We start from the raw sequence: 20,941 nt of genomic DNA, 5'->3' as shown, positions 1-20,941 counted from the left end.
TGCACTCTTAGTGATGGTGAACATAGCATTTCTTTGGTAGGGGATACAGGGAACAGAGTAGTCCTCTGGCTAGAAATAGACTGGTAATTCACACTGAGGTGGGGAGACTAAGCTATTCTTAGCATGACAAATGAGAGTTCTCATTGGGAGGACTGATTTATAGTGGGCTGTCCTTTGGGTGTGAATAGTGAGTTTTCCCAGGCATTCCCCAAGCCCGGCTGACCTGCCCCTGGCCCAGGGAGATGGCACTCATCTTGTAGAACTTCATGACGTCAGCAAATTTAAGAGGTCAGAAGCTAGGTCAGTACCAGGGGAGAGGCAGACATATCTGAAGCCTGAGGAGGAGATGGAAGGAAGGAAAGAGGGAGGGTAGGGAGGGAGGAAGGAGAGAGGTACAGTACAGAAGGGTGTTTGAGAAACATCAAATAAACAAGCTCTGAGCTCTGCAGTGATTGTAAATATTTAAACCAAATGGCTTTAGAATAAACCTGGTAGCAAAGTGTTTACACTGAGATGGATACAGGCCAAACCAAATATTAACCTTAGATGGCATTGACAGTGGCAATGAGGAAAATGCAACTTCGATATCTTCACTGTCCGGAAAGGCAAACGTGAAACAGTGCTGGTACAGCACCTGTGGCTTTATAAAGTGCTGACCCAGCTGAGCAGACACAAAGACCTGCAGGTTGTGAGTCATGTGATCAGCCCTCAGGCAGTGCGGGATCAACAGTTTCTGGAAAGAGATCAGTTGGGTATTCATGCCCCTGGGACCTGCTCTCAACACACACACACACACACACACACACACACACACACACAGTCAGCTATGTGCATCATCTATTGACACACAGCAAACTGGAATGTGTTGTCTAGGGTTGTCACGATACCAGTGTCACGATACTCAGAAGTATCGTGGCAGGGAAACAAATCATGAAGCAGACTAAATTTCCAGAGGAAACAGTCCTTATCTTGTCACTAAGATTTATATTTGTTTCTTTTCCATAAAGCAAGTTCTAAGAGGACCATAAAGTTTAGTCTGCTTGGTGTTTTCATTTTTGCCATGGAAAATCGGGTATCGCAATACAGGTATCGTGACAACCCTAATTGTGTCTATAAGAAATGTATGATTGCTCACTGCAGGGTTGGCCAGTTGCTGCTAGGGCCCTTCCCCTGCCAGCACGTATCGCCACTCAGACTGGCAGGGTGGGACACAGACAGAGTATGAGCATAGATACACTGTAAACACAACAATACAGACCAAACACCATCAGTTCCTCCTCTGACCATGTTGCTCTTGTTTTTGTTCATCAAGTGCACAGCAGGAAGACAAACATGAGTTTGCGCTTCTCAAACAGAGGGTGGCACGCTTTGCTGTACAGGCTTAAGTTGAAGAAGTCACTGCTGATGAACCTCTACTCCACCGTGTCTGGGAGGGACACACAGGGCCAACACAATGCAATTGGGAGCAGGTTATTAAGAGTGTATCAGGGCGTTGGATATTCAGTGCCTTCAGAAGTATTCAGACCCCTTGACTTTTTTCACATTTTGTTACGTTACAGATTTATTCTAAAATGGATTTTAAAAGTCCTCATCAATCTACACACAATACCCTATAATGACAAAGCAAGAACAGGTTTTTACAAATGTTTGCTAATTTATTAAAATGTGAAAAACTGAAATGTCACATTTACATAAGTATTCAGACCCTTTACTCAGTACTTTGTTGAAGCACTTGTCGTGACGTTGTATTAGTTAATGTGACGACTGTTGCTCATCGAATGATTAAAGGTTTCTAATTGCGTGATTAACTGAATCAAGCAATTATTAACTCATTAACCTGGGGCACCATGGGAAAAGTTGTTTTATTGAGTTTCTATTTCCTAAATGAACTCAAAGAATATCAGAATATTAATTTTACAACAGCCGCTAATTAATCAGTTACCTCTACAGTCTCGTTCTGAACGTCGCATAATCCGGGAATCTGCACAAACCCGAGTCCCACCAATGAGTTCATACCACACCAATCTTAGTTGAGTATTTATTTACTAGAAAGCTAAAATGATGATAAAAGATATACATACACAAAAACACATTCTAGGCTATTGATTAGAACTTAGTATAACGGGCCAACACATTATGGCGCGTGTTACCCAAAATTTGGATTTAAAAGAGAGAGAAAAAGAGAAAGTACACGAGAGAAATATACATTTGGGTGAATTTGTCAGCTATGCTTATTCTAACCCTAGCCTTGCCCCAAACTGCAGAATATAATGATGTAATTACGTGGGGAAGGTCTCCGGGGCTTCTCCGCGTGGACAGTTCAGGCTGCTCAATGACGCACTTCTCCGGCGCAACTCTTTGGTTGTCCTCATGATGTCAGTGTCCTTTTGGCTTAGGAGTCTGTTCCCTCGCCCTTGCTCTGGAAGGGCTCTTCTGAGGACAGACAGCTCTGTAGCTCAGAGCTCACAGCGTAGGAATGAAACAGTGTAGATACCATGATTCGATGGGGAGTGGAGGCTAGGTGGTTCGACTTGAATTCACCCGCTTAGACACAGCTACTCATCTGTAGCTTGGGTAGAAAAATATTTATTTGTCTTCAAACTTGTGTTGCGTTTGGTTTCGTAGACTTTTTAGACCTCGGCTGCAGCTTGGGTCACTTTTTTTATTTCACCTTTATTTAACCAGGTAAACTAGTTGAGAAAAAGTTCTCATTTGCAACTGCGACCTGGACAAGATAAAGCATAGCAGTTCGACACATACAACAACACATGGAATGAACAAAACATAGTCAAAAAATACAACAAAGTCTATATACAGTGAGTGCAAATTAGGTCAAATAAGGGAGTTAAGGCAATAAATAGGCCATGGTGGCGAAGTAATTACAATATGGCAATTAAACACTGGAATGGTAGATGTGCAAAAGATGGATGTGCAAGTAGAGATACTGTGGTGCAAAATGAGCAAAATAAATAAATACAGTATGGGATTGAGGTAGATAGATGGGCTGTATACAGATGTGCTATGTACAGGTGCAGTGATCTGTGAGCTGGTCTGACAGCTGGTTCTAAAAGCTAGTGAGGGAGATGGGAATCTCCAGCTTCAGTGATTTTTGCAGTACGTTCCAGTAAGTGGCAGCAGAGAACTGGAAGGAAAGGCGAACAAAGGAGGAATTGGCTTTGGGGGTGACCAGTGAGATATACTTAGTCTTATCTGTAAATTCTTCACTCACAGGTTTTTATACCCTCGGGTCAGAAGTGGTCGTAACCGCCTTTAGGGAAATTCTCTGGGTGTACCAAGTTAAGAGCAAGGTCTAGATTTGACTCGAATCCAATTTTAGACTACTAACTTCACATTTCATCTTTACCAAAAGATTCTCTTTGATTTGGACATTTTCCATACAACGTACAATGTATAAACATCAGACATATATTAGGTAAACTGTTGACGTTACAATGTTTTCGTAATAACGTCATCTATTAACCTTTAATAACAAAACAAAGATGACATACATTTTCATATTCCATCTATCGTCATGACCACCATTGTGACTGACGGAAACCATTGTTCCAAAGTCCCTTTATTTCATGTTTAATGTTCTGAGGCTGGTTCTCCATAGTAACAGGACAAAAGGAATTTGTCTATGGCCTAAAATTTACTATGGGAGTGAGGGGTCATAAAAAACCCACATCTTCAGACCCCTAGATCTCTCCTCCTCTGTTGGGGTTGAGAGATAATCTGTGGGGTTGTGGTCTCCTGTAACCTGACCTGATCAGGACAGTCATGACACACCTTGGGCAGCGATTACGGCATTGAGTCTTCTTGGGTATGACGCTTCAAGCTTGGCACACCTGTATTTAGGGAGTTTCTCCCATTCTTCTCTGCAGATCCTCTCAAGCTCTGTCAGGTTGGATGGGGAGCGTTGCTGCACAGCTATTTTCAGGTCTCTCCAGAGATGTTCGATCGGGTTCAAGTCTGAGTTCTGGCTGGGCCAGTCAAGGACATTCAAAGACTGAAGTCCTGAAGTCACTCCTGCGTTGTCTTGGCTGTGTGCTTAGGGTTGCTGTCCTGTTGGACGGTGAACCTTTGCCCCAGTCTGAGGTCCTGAGCGCTCTGGCGCAGGTTTTCATCAAGGATCTCTCTATGCTTTGCTCCGTTCATCTTTCCATCGATCCTGACTAGTCTCCCAGACCCTGCCGCTGAAAAACATCCCCACAGCATGATGCTGCCACCACAATGCTTCACCGTAGGGATGGTGCCAGGTTTCCTCCAGACATGATACTTGGCATTCAGGCCAAAGAGTTCAATCTTGCTTTCATCATACCACAGAATCTTGTATGGTGGCCACTCCACCATAAAGGCCTGATTGGTGGAATGCTGGAGAGATGGTTGTCCTTCTGGAAGGTTCTCCCATTGCCACAGAGGAACTCTAGAGCTCTGTCAGAGTGACCATCGGGTTCTTGGTCACCTCCCTGTTCACCTCGCTGACCTTCTGTGATCCTGCGGCTACCGTTTCTTAGTAAAGTATTATGTTTATCCTTAACCACTGATTCCTTGTCTGGTCTCTTCTCTACACCTGGGTCCAACCTCACCACGTCACAAGCAGGGCCTCTGTGTTCTCTCTGCAGAGCTGGATCAAGAGTGAGACTGTGTGTATGTTGTATGCTGGACAACAACACACTGCATTGACACACTAGAAGTGGTAGTAAATTATGAAATGTCTTTAGTTCTCTGTCCTCTGTTAAGGACTGGCTTTCACTTGGCCTCCCTTACTCTGCCATTCCTGTCAGCCTTATGGACCAGATAAAGCCCTTTCTCCTGGTTGTAGTCAAGAACATCAACAAACTGCCAACTGTTTTCCAGGTTGGGGCTATTTGTGTCTACAGAACCAGAGATGATGAGAGAACTGTCTCAAACAATGTTTTATTTTCTGAAGAATGATCTGGCACATTGTTCATTACAACAAACACAACCTTTAGGTTACCATAATTTATATTTGGGACATCCCTCTTTAAACAACCGGTTTAAATTAAGAGCTGTTCTCAAAGCACCGACCTGGTGGTATCTTGTCAGTGGAGGCCAGCAGAGCTTTGGCAGGTGTGGGTTTGCAATCAGTTAATTATTTCACATAGCTTAGGGCAAGCCAGTCTTGAGGAGTGTGACAGTCAAACTCCTCACTGTCAAACAGCTGGGAGTAAAAACCAAGAAATAAGAGTGAGTCAAAAAAGGACCACATTGTAAGTGTTTTATTAGAGGAAGATGAACAGTTGAAGTCGGAAGTTCACATACACCTTAGCCAAATACATTTGAACTCAGTTTTTCACAATTCCTGACATTTAATCCTAGTAAAAATTCCCTGTCTTAGGTCAGTTAGGATCACCACTTTATTTTAAGAATGTGAAATATCAGAATAATAGTAAAGAGAATGATTAATTTCAGCTTTTATTTATTTCATCACATTCCCAGTGGGTCAGAAGTTTACATACACTCAATGAGTATTTGGTAGCATTACCTTTAAATTGTTTATCTTGGGTCAAACGTTTCAAGTTGCCTTCCACAAGCTTCCCACAATAAGTTGGGTGAGTTTTGGCCCATTCCTCCTGACAGAGCTGGTGTAACTGAGTCAGGTTTGTCTTGCTCGCACACGCTTTTTCAGTTCTGCCCACAAATATTCTATAGGATTGAGGTCAGGGCTTTGTGATGGCCACTCTAGTACGACGACCTTGTTGTCCTTAAGCCATTTTGCCACAACTTTGTCCATTTGGAAGACCCATTTGCGACCAAGCTTTAACTTCCTGAATGATGTATTGAGATGTTGCTTCAATATATCCACATCATTTTCCTTCCTCATGAAGCCATCTATTTTGTGAAGTGCACCAGTCCCTCCTGCAGCAAAGCAGCCCCACAACATGATGCTGCACACCCGCGCTTCACAGTTGGGATGGTGTTCTTTGGCTTGCAAGCATCCTCCTTTTTCCTCCAAACATAACGATGGTCATTACAGCCAAACAGTTATTTTTTTGTTTCATCAGACCTAAGGACATTTCTCCAAAAAGTACGATCTTTGTCCCCATGTGCATTTGTAAACTGTAGTCTGGCTTTTTTATGGCGGTTTTGGAGCAGTGGCTTTTTCCTTGCTGAGCGGCCTTTCAGGTTATGTCAATATAGCACGCGTTTTACTGTGGATATAGATACTTTGTACCTGTTTCCTCCAGCATCATCACAAGGTCCTTTGCTGTTGTTCTGGGATTGATTTGCACTTTTCGCCCCAAAGTACGTTCATCTCTAGGAGACAGAACTCGTCTCTTCCATGCGTGGTCCCATGGTGTTTATACTTGCGTACTATTGTTTGTACAGATTAACGTGGTGCCTTCAGGCGTTTGGAAATTGCTCCCAAGGATGAACCAGACTTGTGGAGGTCTTCAATTTTTTTCTGAGGTCTTGGCTGATTTCGTTTGATTTTCCCATGATGTCAAGCAAAGAGGCACTGAGTTTGAAGGTAAGCTTTGGAATACATCCACAGGTACACCTCCAATTGACTCAAATGATGTCAATTAGCCTATCAGAAGCTTCTAAAGCCATGACATGATTTTCTGGAATTTTCCAAGCCGTTTAAAGGCACAGTGAACTTAGTGTATGTAAACTTCTAACCCACTGGAATTGTGATACTATGAATTATAAGTGAAATAATCTGTATGTGAACAATTGTTGGAAAAATGACATGTGTCATGCACAAAGTAGATGTCCTAACTGATATGCCAAAACCATAGTTTGTTAACAAGAAATTTGTGGAGTGGTTGAAAAACGAGTTTTAATGACTCCAACCTAAGTGTATGTAAACTTCCAACTTCAACTGTACGTTTGAACTATGATGATGTTTGAGGATCTCACCTCCAGAGGCATGTAGTTTGTCTCAGGTGGGAGTGGATTCTCTGGTTTTGAGGCATCAGGAGATTGGAGTCTGTGCCTTGCTCTGTCAGAAGCTGTGTAATGTCCAGATGCAGGCACTCCTGTCTGTGCCTGAGAGGAAAAACAACACGTTTCAGATTGTTAACTACACACATACTGTGTGTGTGTGTGTGTGTGTGTGTGTGTGTGTGTGTGTGTGTGTGTGTGTGTGTGTGTGTGTATTTAGCTGTGAGCCTCACAGATTTACACACCTGGACAGACAACTCAGGTTTCTGCTGGTGCTGGATCCATGTTTGTGTAAAGGACATCGCGCTGCTTTGCTTAGCGAGTACCACTTCCTCCCGATTCGACCCGTACCTAGCGTGAACTTGGGACTTCTGCCTTGCTAGCCCACGTGACCAGCCTCCTGAAGTTTCAAACATCCATGTGCTACACTTGTCCCTATTAACCAGGTTGTGCAGGTCAGACGGAGTCCAGAAGGTGGCAACAGAGCAACAGAATACAGAATAAAGAAATTGTTTTTGACCGACTATACCAATACATATTTACACACACACAAATGTAAAGTAGCTGATGTATTTCAGTGTTATGTTCATTATCCAACAGAGGCCCTGGGTAACAGTCTACGCAGCAGGTTAGGATAATTAGGACAAGGTTAGGAAAAAAGTTAGGGTTAAAATGTTTGTAGCGGTATTTATTAGAGAGGGGTAAAGAAAGATTTTGTTCGGGCGCCAGGCAGGTATTAACCATGCCGAAAGGAAAAGAGTAGAATAGAGAGAGTACCACTACCAGACCCACACACATCAGCAGAAGAGACTGCCTAGAGTGTAGCCTGTTTACCAGATAGCCAGTGGAGAGAAAAAAGAATACACACCATATAAAACCCACATCACAGCACAGGGGTAACCCAAACAAGAATACCTCATACAATAATACTAATACTAATAATGGCAGAGCAATTCAACAGCAACTTCATACAAGAACGAACCCAGTCATCAACATAGGATTTGCAATAATCTGTATTATTTTCTAGTGGGTGAGTGCAGAGGGTATGAATGGGGGGGGGGGTGTTCATCGACACAACAAAGGCCTTAAAAATGTCCAGTCTTCTCGGCCACATGTCATTAGTACACCTCACCTCAATACAGTTCACATAACAATGCACAACTTGCAAGCAACCTCCCTTTTAACTAAAATGTCCATCAAAATACTTCTGGCAGGGCAATAATAGTCCAGCTCTAATGAACTTCAAGGGGAAGTGCATTTGAAAAATAGAGAGTCTGTTGCAGGGTAAAGCACTGGAACGAGAGGGAAGAGAAATAGAGAGAAAAAGAGAAATCTTAGCTGTGGTCTTCAGGCCTGCCGTGTACCGTCTGACTGTCCGATGGTTTGTTGGTTTGTATGTTAAAGCTTCGCAACAATGTTGCTACGAATCCATAACGGGCGCGGTCCCAAACAAAAACAACCACGATCTAAAGCGATCACACCGATGATTGAGTTAACTACATTATAAACTACAAACGCTGAAAACAAAACACCTCTGCAGCACAGCACACACAATCAAACTGTCGCGCCACCCAATAGCTCCTCCCCAAAGAGCTGAACGAACTCTTTATCGCCTCCTTCCTTACTGCTCATGCGCTCTTAAAGTGGCAGTGCACGGTGAAGGCTCCGAGCAGATTTCGCCACACTCCTCCCCCCATGAAAAAACAATGCCTGTAGAAACAGAGAGGATGCAGGCTTTGACAGGTTCATGTTCCTGCTACACAAAACCAGGGAAGTCCTCCTCATCAGAGTCCTCCACGAAGAGGTCCTGCAGGTGTTGCTTTTGCCTGCGATCCAGCTCTTCTGCCGTAGGGTAGCAGGGCTTTAGGTCAACAACATGCACTGTCCTGACATCTTCCCCAGTGTCCTCCAAACAGACCAAGTAGTTCACTGGTCCCAACTGCTGCACTACACGGTATGGACCTTTCCATCTCGAAGCTAGCTTGGCAGTGAACTTCTTAGATGCCTTTGACAGATGATGGGAACGTATCCAGACACGAGACTGGGGTGGAAAACACACGTCTCGTCTATGTTTGTCATAGTTTCTCAGCTGTCGTTGTTTGGCTTTGGTTTTGCTGGCCTCCACTCTGGCTAGCAAGGTGTGGTGGTGTTGTACGGCATCAAACGCTGGGCAGTCAGGTGAAACATTTGAACTTTGCAAGACCCTGTCCATCGGACCTTTTAGTGGTCTTCCCAGGTGGAGTTCGGCGGGAGTGACCCCAGAAGTCTCCTGCACGGCAGAGTTCAGTGCAAAGCGAAATTCAGGGAGATGCTGATCCCACCTTGTGTGCTGATCCCCCACGAATGAAGCAATCATCCCCTTCAGGGTTCGGTTTACCCTCTCGGTCAGGTTGGTCTGAGGATGATAGGCTGTGGTCAACTTGGCAATTACACCCCAGTAGGTACAGAGCTCTTTGTAGATTCCTGATATGAACTGCGGACCTCGGTCAGAGAGGATTTGGTCTGGAATTCCATATCTGGTAAACCCCTCCCTTCGCAGAATTAGAGCAATGGCTGATGCAGTAGCTTTGCGGAGGGGAAACAACTCCACCCAGTGTGTGTAGTAGTCCACTACCACCAATAAAAATTCATTCCGGGTCCCCCGGCTGGGAGGAAAAGGTCCCATGAGGTCAATTCCCAACATTTCATTTGGATGGTTCACCACGGTCTGCTGCATTTTCCCGGCAGGTCGGCCAATGTCTGGTTTGTATTTCTGGCAGACTTCACACTGCCGTACAAACTTCCGGGTATCAACCCACATGCCGGGCCAGTAAACCACCTCTTGTAGTCTTCGATAAGTTTTAAAAAACGCCAAGATGGCCACTCATGGGATTGGCATGATAAGCTTGGATTATCTGGTCACACAATGTAGAGGGAATGAAGACGCGATAATGGGTGCTGTGTATTCCATCTCCTCTTGGAGTTTTTCGATACACTTTATCCTGAATTATGCTATACTTATCATTGAAGCGACTCTTGGAGTCTTCTTCAGACAGACTCTTGTGGATCGCCATGATGGCAGCATCCATCTGCTGTGCTCTCCATACACTCTCATCATCCAGAGGAAAGGAATCATCCAGACATTTAGCGGTAGTATACGTACTGCACAAGGGAGGACAAACATTGGCAGTCTCTGTAATCCGAGAAAGGGCATCTGGTACAACGTTCAGTTTTCCTTTGCGATACTCAATGATGAAGTCAAACTTCTGCAGTCTGATAGACCAGCGAATAAGACGGCTGTTGGTCTTGCCTGATGCCAGAACCCACTGCAGAGCAGCATGGTCTGTGACAACGGTGAAGATCTTTGCCTCCAAGTAGTAGCTCCATTTCTCCAAAGCCCACACCACAGCGAGGCACTCCCTTTCAGTCGTTGAATAATTCCTCTCGGCTGAATTAAGGGTGCGACTTGCATAGGCAAGAACTTCTTCTGTTCCAAGTCCTGTTTGTTGAGCCAAGACTGCTCCAAGTCCTGTTTGACTTGCATCCGTGTACACAATGAAATGAGCATTCAGGTTAGGATGTCCAAGCACTGGAGGAGTAATTAGACTGTTTTTGAGTGCTTCAAATGCACTTTGGCATGCAGGGGTCCATTGGAATTTCACACCTTTCTTCTTAAGGTGGTTGAGGGGTTCAGCTACCTTTGAAAAATCAGGCACAAACCTGTGGTACCATCCAGCCATACCCAGAAACCGCTGAACAGCCTTGAGGGATGTGGGAATTGGGAATTCCTGCACAGCTGCAACTTTGGCTGGATCTGCATGGATACCTTCAGCATTAACCACATGACCAAGGAACTTGAGTTCTGGCAGACAGAAACGACACTTCTTCAAGTTCAAGGTCAAACCTGCAGCCTTTAGTCTGTCGAAGACGGACTGAATGTCTTGCAGATGATCCGCAACAGAGGAGGAGTAGATTATGATGTCATCCAGATACACGAGACAATTTCTACCCCTCAGTTCTCCCAGGACAGTCTCCATCAACCGTTGGAAGGTTGCTGGAGCATTCTTCAAACCAAAAGGCATGACTTTGAAGGAGTACAAACCAGCAGGGGTGACAAAGGCAGTCTTGTCCTGACTAGCGGGATCCATTGACACCTGCCAATAGCCACTGTTCAGATCCAGATTACTAAAGATGGATGCTCCTGCCAGAGATTCCAGTATGTCATTTATGTTTGGTAGAGGGTAGGCATCACTTTCTGTTATGGCATTCGGCTTCCTGTAGTCCACACAGAATCGATATCCACCATCTTTCTTAGGAATCAGGACAACCGGAGAAGCCCATCCGGAAAAAGAAGGTTCCACAATTCCATTCTCCAACATGCTTTTGAGCTGTTCATTGAGAATTTCCAGTTTGGCGGGGACAGCCTGTAGGGACGCTGCTTAATGGGGACCTCATGCCGGGTATAGATTTTGTGTTTGAAGACGGTTGTACGGCCGAGTGTAAGAGTACAGACCTCACTGTTCACGTCCAACATCTGGGAGAGCTGCCACCTTTCATCATCCGATAGACATGCCTGTTCCACCGCTTGCTTGATGTAGAAATCAGCATCCGGTTTGCTTTTGCTCTCGGATAGAAGGGGGTACGGCGGTAATCAGGGTGATAGTTGGGTTCTCAGACTTCACTAGTGGAACATGTTTTTGTCTTTGTCTCTTTATATTTTCTCTGTCTCTGACTTGACCTTGTCCGGACCTTGCATAATGTAGCAGGCTCCAACCTGAAATCAGTGCATTACCAGGTTGAAATGGATGAGGCTGGGAATAGTCAGAGTGTAGCCGATAGGAGGGTTCGGACATAGAGATGGTCAGTCCACTGAAGAACAGGAAGTCTAGGCCAAGGACTACAGCAAATGCAAGGCTTGAATCTGCAAGTATTGCCACAGGAAGGTTAATAGTCTCACCATGCAGTTTTATTATTATACTAATCCAGCCCAAGGGGGTGGTAGGTTCTCCATTGGCCAAGTACAATGGTCCCTCCTCCCATGTTCGTAGCTCCTCATGAGGTAATGCCATGTTCTGCCACAGGGCCTCTTGCATCAGGGTGTAAGATGCCCCTGTGTCGATTATGGCCTTCCCTCTCCAGTTCCTAACAGTCAGAGGAACCAATAGTTGTTGCGGAATAGGAATAAGACCACTAGCTGTGCTGTCTAAAGGCTTCATGGTGGGCATTAAGGCTGACCCAATTGTATGCAAGCCACCACGCCTGTGTAGACTTTCAGTCTTCGGTCCTTTCTGACCTTTTCCTGAATCCTGATGCTGGACATAGAGCGGGCAAGAATCTGGAGGATGTTGGACTTTACACCTCCAACACATAACTGGACTTTTGTCCTGGATCTTGGGTACAAATATCTGAGACGGTTTAGCCCCAGGAGAGTTATGGGTATACTGGGATGAGGGAACGGTGTTTTTAGTTTGGAGGTGGTGCTTCCAGTCCTTCTCAAACTGAGTCCCAAGACGCACCAGATCATCCACATTTTGCACACGTTCTCGAAGTTGACTAGCAAGGCGGGGAACCATGTTCTTAAGAAGGAGTTTGACCATCTCCTGCTCAGTAATGTCAGCCTTCCATCTCCTACATAGAACTCGATAGGAGAAGGCAAAGTCCCGTATTGGCTCTGCTTCACCCTGGACTCTGTTACGAACACGTTCCGCCAGTTCATCCCCATAGTCCTCTGAGAGGAAGGCTAAGAGGAATATTTTTTGAAACTCCTCCCAGGTTGACACATGTTCCTGGGCTATCTCCCACCAGTCTCTTGCTGTACCATGGAGAACACTGCAGAGGGTGGCAAGAACCTCCAAGTCAGTAAGGGGCCGGATAGAAAGAAAATCATTACACTTAGATAAGAAAAACAGTGGATCAACATCATCTTCTGGGCTGCCAAAAGTGGGGAAAAGTAGTTTGATAGGGATGGAGCGCTCTATAGGAGGCATGACAGTGGCAGAGGGAGTTCTGTTGGTTAACAGTATCTTCAGAGGGGTTGTTGTAGTACTACCTGTTCCTATTCCCTTACTGGCCAAGCCAGTGGCAGAGGTAAAACCTGAGGGAGGTGCAGAAGATTTGTCCAGAAGGGAAAAGCACTGCATTACCTCCTGGTGCAGCCCTTCCAGTTGAAGGTCTGTGGCCTTCTGTGCTTTTTTCATCTCATTAACGGTGTCCTTTTGAGTCTGTTCAATCAAAAATCGTAGTTCCCCTGTGAGAGAGTTCTTCATGTCCTCCATAACTTCCTTCAGATAAGAACACACTCCCTTCACAACAGAGGCTGACTCCTCTGCTCTCTGTTTTTGTTCCTCCTCAAGAAAGATTATGACTTGATGATGGTTAGTTTCCATTTGTGTTTTGAACCGGTGCAGTTTTCCTTGAATATCCTGCTTCAGAGAATCTTGTAAATATTTCTGTCTCTGAACAATTTGTTGTTGGTTTTCCTCCATTTGACAGGGAAGGTAATCCAACCTCTGCACATCTGTCTGATGAGCCTCCATACATTCCCTGAGTTTGCGAATGGCATTCTCCTGCATTGTCAAACTATGATTGGTGTGTGTCCATTGATGTTCCAGTTGTCCAGTGATCACAGAGACACCTCTTCCAGTCTCTGGACAGGGTAACCGGAAGGGTTTGAGGGGAGGGTAATGGTGGAGATGTTATAGGTGAGCCAGAAGCCTGGGGATTAGGGGCAGTGCTATCCAACTCCATTAGTTCATCGAGTCCTTCCACAATGAAAGAATCCCGAACGTGATTACCGTCAGGTGTGTCCACATTGACACAGTATGGGGTTCCAACAAAAGACATGATTCAACCTTGTGTGGATGGTGTCATGAGTGTTTCTCTTCAAGTCCCTGTTCGGGCGCCAATTCTGTAGCGGTATTTATTAGAGAGGGGTAAAGAAAGATTTTGTTCGGGCGCCAGGCAGGTATTAACCATGCCGAAAGGAAAAGAGTAGAATAGAGAGAGTACCACTACCAGACCCACACACATCAGCAGAAGAGACTGCCTAGAGTGTAGCCTGTTTACCAGATAGCCAGTGGAGAGAAAAGAGAATACACACCATATAAAACCCACATCACAGCACAGGGGTAACCCAAACAAGAATACCTCATACAATAATACTAATACTAATAATGGCAGAGCAATTCAACAGCAACTTCATACAAGAACGAACCCAGTCATCAACATAGGATTTGCAATAATCTGTATTATTTTCTAGTGGGTGAGTGCAGAGGGTATGAATGGGGGGGGTGTTCATCGACACAACAAAGGCCTTAAAAATGTCCAGTCTTCTCGGCCACATGTCATTAGTACACCTCACCTCAATACAGTTCACATAACAATGCACAACTTGCAAGCAACCTCCCTTTTAACTAAAATGTCCATCAAAATACTTCTGGCAGGGCAATAATAGTCCAGCTCTAATGAACTTCAAGGGGAAGTGCATTTGAAAAATAGAGAGTCTGTTGCAGGGTAAAGCACTGGAACGAGAGGGAAGAGAAATAGAGAGAAAAAGAGAAATCTTAGCTGTGGTCTTCAGGCCTGCCGTGTACCGTCTGACTGTCCGATGGTTTGTTGGTTTGTATGTTAAAGCTTCGCAACAATGTTGCTACGAATCCATAACGGGCGCGGTCCCAAACAAAAACAACCACGATCTAAAGCGATCACACCGATGATTGAGTTAACTACATTATAAACTACAAACGCTGAAAACAAAACACCTCTGCAGCACAGCACACACAATCAAACTGTCGCGCCACCCAATAGCTCCTCCCCAAAGAGCTGAACGAACTCTTTATCGCCTCCTTCCTTACTGCTCATGCGCTCTTAAAGTGGCAGTGCACGGTGAAGGCTCCGAGCAGATTTCGCCACATGTTAAACATTTGAACTTTTGACGTTAATATGACAAAAGCTTGATCCTTTCTAGCATGACCGGAAACAAGCGAATGTATGGCGTGCTCCAAGTTCATAAATCTCTATATTTTTGTGTGTTTTCAGAAATGGTGCATGCAGATGTTTAGTGTTACACTTTGGAAACGGCTATAAATGAGGCCCAGGGTACTTTCTGACATGGGGGGAGTTTGCTCCTCTGCTCTTGCAGTGGGGGTAACTTGTGTTCTGCAGGTTTCCTTGGGGTATGTGGCAAAAATAGCCTACACCAAACCCATGGGGATGGTTTTGGTGCACTTGCTTTTCTTCCATCTTCAGACACATTTGTAGATATCTGCCTTACAAAATAAGCATCCAAAGTTAGTAGGTAGCTAGCTAAGCATTCCAGCACGCACTGGAGGGTGTGGAGAAAGAAGTGCTATCTGGTTAGTAGAGACCCTACTGAGTATTCCCACCCCACTTTAGCTGAGAGAGGTACAAAGGTTTTTACAAGCCAATATGTATCTAATGTACAGCAGTTTAGGCTCCTCAGAGGAAGGGGAGGACCATCGTCAGTGAATTTCATACAAATACAAATTGTGAAACAATAAAAAAAGTATTAATTTTTTAGATAGAACTATACTAAATATATTCACATCACCAAATGATTGATTAAAACACAGATTTGCAATGAAGGTCTACAGTAGCCTCAACAGCACTCTGTAGGGTAGCACCATGTTGTAGCCGGTGGACAGCTAGTTTCCGTCCTCCTTTGGGTACATTGACTTCAATACAAAACCTACGAGGCTCATGGTTCTCACCCCGTTCCATAGACTTACTCATAAATTAAGACAACGTCCAGAGGACGTCTTCAAACCTATCACAGCTCTTGCAGCATGAACTGGCATGTTGTCCATCCAATCAAAGGATCAAACAATGAATCTAGTACTGAAGGCACAGGGTGCAGCTAGCTAGCACTGCAGTGCATACAATGTGGTGAGTAGTTGACTCATTAGAGAGAGAAAAATAGTTGAACAGTTTTGAAAAAATGTAATTAGGAGAAGCAAGAAAGAGAAAGACAGCTAGCTATATTTCATTGTATTTTACTTTTCACTTCCACTTAGCTAGCGAATGCAGCTAGCTAGTTTAGCCTACTCAAACAGAGAGGGGTGCTATGTTAGCTAGCTGGATATGGCTATCCAACACTGGAACTCTTCCAAGTCAAGGTAAGCTTTAGGTTTTAATTAATGTATTGCAACCAGGGTTCACCGGGGGTAACTGCTAAACTGCTTGCTGACTGTACACTGTACTTCGTGATTGTAGCGGGTTACTAACACATTAGTTCTAGTAGTTATGTTGACTATGATGTTAGCTAATATGGTGACAACGATGTAGGCGGTGTGTAGCGGTTATGATATGAATGTTTGGCTTGGAACGTTTGTTTTCACCTGGTCACAGACATCTGATGTGTCGTGCACTGAAGTCCACAAAACGAAAGTAAAAGGTAAAAGGAGGAGAGCGCGTAGATGTATAAAGGAATTTTACAACGAGCAAAAATTATCATGCTGTTTCTATGTGGCTGCTATGAAAGGGAACTGTGTTTGCGTGTGATCAGGGGGGTATTCATTCTGCCGATTCTGTTGAAAAACATTTCTTAAACGGAAGCAAACAGAACGAACAAAACTATGAATTAGTCCAATTAGTCCAATGCTGAATTAATCCAATAGAAACGCTCATTTGCAACTGTTAGACTAATGATTACACCCTAGATCAGCTAGATGCAGGCAAGAGTACGTGTTCAAGGCGGTATTGAATGTGTCCCTGTCTGTAATAAAAAAAAAAATCATTGTAAACTTTCATTCTTAGGCTAGGGTATATATCAAACAAAAATATGAACGCAACATGTAAAGTATTGGTCCCATGTTCCCGTGTTGCAATTGGCATGCTGACTGCAGGAACATCCACCAGAGCTGTTTCCAGATAATTTAATGTTAATTTCTCTACCATAAGCCACCTCCAATGTCATTTTAGAGAATTTGGCAGTAAGTCCAACTGGCCTCACAACCGCAGACCAGGTGTAACCACGCCAGCCCAGGACCTCCACATCCGGCTTCTTCACCTGCAGGATCTTCTGAGACCAGCCACCTGGACAGCTGAGGAAACTGAGAAGTACTTCTGCCTGTAATAAAGCCCTTTAGTGGGGAAAAACACATTCAGATTGCCTCGGCCTTGCTCCCCAGTGGGCCGGCTTGGCTCCCAAGTGGGTGGGCCTAAGCCCTCCCAGGCCCACCCATGGCGGCGCCACTGCCCAGTCATGTAAAATCCATAGATTAGGGAATAACACATTTATTTAAATTGACTGATTTACATATATGAACTGTAACTCAGTAAAATTGGTGAAATTGTTCCATGTTGCATTTATATTTTTGCTCAGTATAGGATCCTCATGATGGGTATATGGAAAATTTGAGTATCATGTAGTAGCCTAAACCTATCAATGTAACATTGAGCTGGGTAAATGGAATATGGATAAAAGTAATCCAATATGCTGTAATAGAAATAAGGTCATGCATATAAAAACATTTGTCCTCCCTCATCTAATAAATGTCACCGAATGCCACTGATGAACAGTCTATTACAGTGAATTGCATTGGGGGCTATGGAGGGGACGGAGTGAAAAGCCAGCAGCTGGCCATGTGACACAGTTCTCCTCCAAAACGAACCATATTTGGTTAGTAGAGACCCTACTGAGTATTTCCACCCCACTTTAGCTGAGACAGGTAAAAGTGTTTTCTCTACAGCCCAATATTTTCAACATACCAATATTCTCAATATACCAGTATCAACATTACATTTTTCATTATTGGTCTTAAAAATTATTAATTTGTTTCCATAAATTACTCAATGTATTTTCTTGTTGGCACAATAAAAGTGGCCATTGATTTAAAGTCAATATCATTTGAATGAGTTATCCAGATTTTAATGTTTTTAAAAGTGGCCTTTTATTTTGAAGGTTTCCTCATTACCATACCACTGTGACGTCCTCGTTTTTGCTGCTAGCAGAATACAAGACAATACAAGAATGCCTGCCATTGAACACAGGCTACTAAATTGACATCGTTAGCTGATGTTGCTGGCTTGCGAAACAATTTAGGCTACATGATAAATAAGTACTGATAGAGTTTGACACTTGCTAAATGGCTGTAACTTACATTTTCAATAACATTTACATCTAAGGGATACCATGAGTTTTAAGATATAAAACTGGCAACTTGCTGTTGACTTCAAATCTCCTTTTCTTTTTCAAGTGTTCTACTCCGCTCGCCAGCACCTCCCCTAAACAGGTTGAGCGTTTCTTACGCCTCCAGGTTAACTTCAAATTCACCTTCAACTTCCATCCCTGTACTGAAATCTCTGTTTCTGCGCTACTGGAGGACGCGGCAACAGTTGTGTTCTCCTATCAAACAGCTGGGGGTGCCAGAGCTCGTGTGATGATGATTTACTGCAGGAGTGAGTAGCCTACAGCATAGATAAGTGCACATTTACATTGGAAGAAATTAACACAAGTGAAAGGGGGATGCCTAGTCAGCTGTACTACCCGAATGCATTCAACTGAAATGTGTCTTCCGCATTTAACCCAACCCCCAGAGATGCGGGGGCTGCAGTAATCGACATCCATGTCATCAGTTGAAAGAACACAGTAGCATTTCTTTGTTATATTTAAGGAGATGAAAGAGAACTAAATGCTCATTTGGGACAATATTATTTACTACTCTCTGAGAGTATTGTAGGCCTAATACAGGGCTCTTGACAGAACATTCTGTCAGCCTTTACTGTTTAGTGCTACCAAATATACAGTACCAGTCAAAAGTTTGGACACATCTACTCATTCCAGGGTTTTTCTTTATTTTTATTATTTTCTACATTGTAGAATAATAGTGAAGACATCAAAACTATGAAATGACACATATGGAATCATGTAGTAACTGAAAAAGTGTTATTAACAAATCAAAATATATTTTATATTTGAGATTCTTCAAAGTAGCCACCCTTTGCCTTGATGACAGCTTTGCACACTCTTGGCATTCTCTCAACCAGCTTCATGAGGTGGTCACCTGGAATGCATTTCAATTGTGTGCCTTGTTAAAAGTCAATCAGTTGTGTTGTGACAAGGTAGGGCTGGTATACAGAAGAAAGCCCTATTTGGTAAAATACCAAGTTCATATTATGGCAAAAAGGAATGAGAGTCCATCATTACTTTAAGACATGAAGGTCAGTCAATCCAGAAAAGTTCAAGAACACAACAGGAAAGGTACAGGATCACCAAGTCTAGGACCAAAAGGCTCCTTAACAGCTTCTACCACCAAGCCATATGACTGCTGAACAATTAATCAAATGGCCACCCGAACTACATACACCCCACCCCCTCCATTTCTTTTACACTGCTGCTACGCGCCATCTATCTATACATAGTCACTTTACCCATACCTACATGTACAAATTACCTCGACTAACCTGTACCCCCGCACTTTACCTCGGTACCGGTACCCCCTGTATATAGCCTAGTTATTGTTATTTTATTGTGTTACTTTTCATTATTTTTAACTTTAGGTTATTTAGTAAATATTTTCTTAACTCTTTCTTGAACTGAATTGTTGGTTAAGGGCTTGTAAGTAAGCGTTTCACGGTAAGGTTGTATTCGGGGCATGTGACAAATACAATGTGATTTGATATAGTGACAATCATCATACTGTAACTTCTGACAGCATGGACTCTTCTACAACGTGTCTATTGAATGATCTCCGTGAATGATCTCAATGAGGGAATAACCCACATCTGATGACTTTATCAGAGCCCTCAGCTGTTTGATGCTGACAACCTTTCATTAGCAGATGCTGATCATGCTCAGGAGATCAATGAGAAGGATTATCCAGAGGGATCCAAAGAAAACCATATTAGCCCCAGAGTCTCTGATGGGGTGGTGGTCCTCAAACATGGCTGCCTGCCAGGGTTGGCGGGCGGCCCTGTGGTCAAAGCTGAAGCTAGAATCCACCACTGTGTCGGCTTTGTCTGACAGATGTGTAGTTAGGAGCACTCGGTGTGTGGAGCTGATTAAAGTCTAACAAGCTTGTCATGGCTTTGATCCACCCAGCGGCCCTTCTCCCAGTCCCTCTCTCCCTGCAGTCCAGCGCCGCAGCGGCCATCCCCATATTAACCAGCTGGCTTACCATCAACCACGATGCCCCCTTCTCTTGCATCTTTCGCCCAGGCTCTCTCCTTGGCTTCCACCCGCTCTGCTTTATTCTGCCTCTCTCCTGCTTTTACAGCACTGGGCTGTAGTGGGGGTCATTCCTGCATGAATGTGACTCCCATTTTACAGTAATGAGAGCAGCATGTGCCGCTGCTAACTTTAGCTCCTCCTGATGACCAGATGTTGGCTGGTGTGATCAAACACTGCCGACTCCCCCCTCAGCAGTGTCACATTGTTGGGGGAACCATAAGAACTGAGTGGTCTCAGTTACACACATACCCACACCTTCTTTTCCTTATAAAACCTACATGCCAACTACAACTGTGGACACACCCATGTGTGTGTGGATGCACATTATGCTAGCATGCATAGTTTCCCAGTTCTACGTGTCGTTCCTCTTGTAATCTTATAACATAATATGCATGTTGTTTTCATGCATGTTGTTTTAAATTCAGACCTAAACGATGCTGTTTGTATTTCCAGTCAAAGGAACATTGTGGACAGTTTGTAGGCACCATTTGCATATAAAAGCCTTCCATACTTACAGACTGAATGCGGAGGGGTTCTTTAGTACTAATCATAGAGATCCCTTATCTTGGGGGGGGGGTGAGAGCATACCACACCTGGAAACACTTTAGAAAATAGAAAATGGTCACACCTTGGATTTTACAACATCTTAACTATTGCAACACATCATTCTCAAAGTATTTCTTGTCTTTATGAGGCATGCACACAACAACAACAAAAACACCAAATGCACTAGCTGAATGTCATATATGTTACTTAATAGATTAAATTGATACACCGTTAGGGAAGCAAATGTCACTAACACTGCAGTGTTTTATGGCTGTGGGTTTTAAGAAAGGTTGTCCCACGGAGTGTTGGTACTGA

At 43.9% G+C, this 20,941-nt stretch overlaps 1 long non-coding RNA gene across 1 annotated transcript; it reads right to left on the bottom strand.

The window, feature by feature from the left end:
• Window positions 1-1,178: 1,178 nt before the first annotated feature.
• On the bottom strand, window positions 1,179-14,797 carry LOC115145683 (uncharacterized). The gene is made up of 4 exons (XR_010458483.1): window positions 13,987-14,797; window positions 7,158-7,827; window positions 6,889-7,017; window positions 1,179-5,185 (listed from the first exon to the last, which is right to left on the bottom strand). It is a non-coding gene; the product is annotated as an uncharacterized LOC115145683 (long non-coding RNA).
• Between the last annotated feature and the right edge of the window lie 6,144 nt (window positions 14,798-20,941).

Source organism: Oncorhynchus nerka, linkage group LG2 (genome assembly GCF_034236695.1).
Source record: "Oncorhynchus nerka isolate Pitt River linkage group LG2, Oner_Uvic_2.0, whole genome shotgun sequence".
Taxonomy (NCBI): domain Eukaryota; kingdom Metazoa; phylum Chordata; class Actinopteri; order Salmoniformes; family Salmonidae; genus Oncorhynchus; species Oncorhynchus nerka.
Note: the sequence above shows the minus strand (reverse complement) of the source record. Positions and strands in the feature narration are given on the sequence as shown.